A 1,259-nucleotide genomic window follows, 5' to 3' on the forward strand; every position below is an offset into this window, starting at 1 on the left:
GGATACGTGCTGAAGAAATTCTGACAACCTTAACGTAAACATAATTTGTCGATTTTTTTTTCATTATTTTCCCCACCCTTTATATTTCATCACTTCTACCTTCTACCTTTTTCTCAACAACATATTTTCAGATAGATTTTTTTCTGATTTTTCGATTTTTAAAGCTTTTTTTAGCTGTAGCTTTTGACAACTGCTTGTTAAACAGTTGTCATTAGTATAAATTATTACAGCCTACGTTGGCTACGAGATTTGCACTAACTGCTGTTATCTTGTTCTTTTATCTATTCAGTGGTCCATCAGTTTTGCCCGAGTTTTGAACCAAAACGCAAGCGTTGACAACCCGTAGAGGTTGTCAGTGTTGTGGGTAAACCTTTGAGTGAGTAGTGCAACCATATATTTACATCGTCCTGGGTGACGATCTTGTTTATTTATGGAGTAAACGTTTGCTACTGTGCCAGTGCAAAAAAAAAAACGAAAACTCCAGTAAATTACTTAGGTAACACATTTTGCAAAAATTGTGCGCGAAAAGAAAATGAAAATATCCCAAACATGTTAACAAGTTTTATTTTTCCCATGCTTATTTGGGACACTCTAATCTTTACCCTACCATTACCTAATATGCTGAAATCCTGTTTTTTTTTTTAAATTTTATTCAGCCTGGATTTGTTTTTTTTGTTGCATTTTTGGGCAATAATTTTACATTTTAACCTAGAGGTAGGATAATTCCTCCCTCGAATTGTTTCCCCTTCAACAATAGACCGTGCGTCCCCTTCGATGTCATTAGTCCGTTTGAAAGGGTGGGTCTCTCCCGAAATTTTCCAGAAAGCTTATACGATTCCAAGAGAGAGCGACGATTATCACGTCGGGAGAGAGAAGTTAACGCAAAGCTTTTCAGAGTCGCTCTCCTCGTTCGCAATGTTAAAAGCTCCGTACGCTCTCACTTTTCTATGGGCGCGCAAAACCTACGCTCACTAAACACGTGCTCCCGCCCGCGCACCCAATTCGTTACAATTTCCACCATGTACGATCAATGGAGACCGGCTTTTCGCTACCAGCTCAGCTGAGTGCAGCATCCACTTTTCGAAGGAAAGAACGAAAATAAAAACAAATTGCCTTGACGAACGGGGGATCAGCAGAGCCGTTGTTGCTTGTCAGAGTTCGCTCGTTGTCAATCTTAATGGTTAACAACAAAAAAAACCACCGAACCACGGACCAGATCTCCCGATCGTTGCGTGTTTGGTGGTCAGTTCTTCGTTGCC

This window comes from Uranotaenia lowii, chromosome 3 (genome assembly GCF_029784155.1).
Source record: "Uranotaenia lowii strain MFRU-FL chromosome 3, ASM2978415v1, whole genome shotgun sequence".
Lineage (NCBI taxonomy): Eukaryota > Metazoa > Arthropoda > Insecta > Diptera > Culicidae > Uranotaenia > Uranotaenia lowii.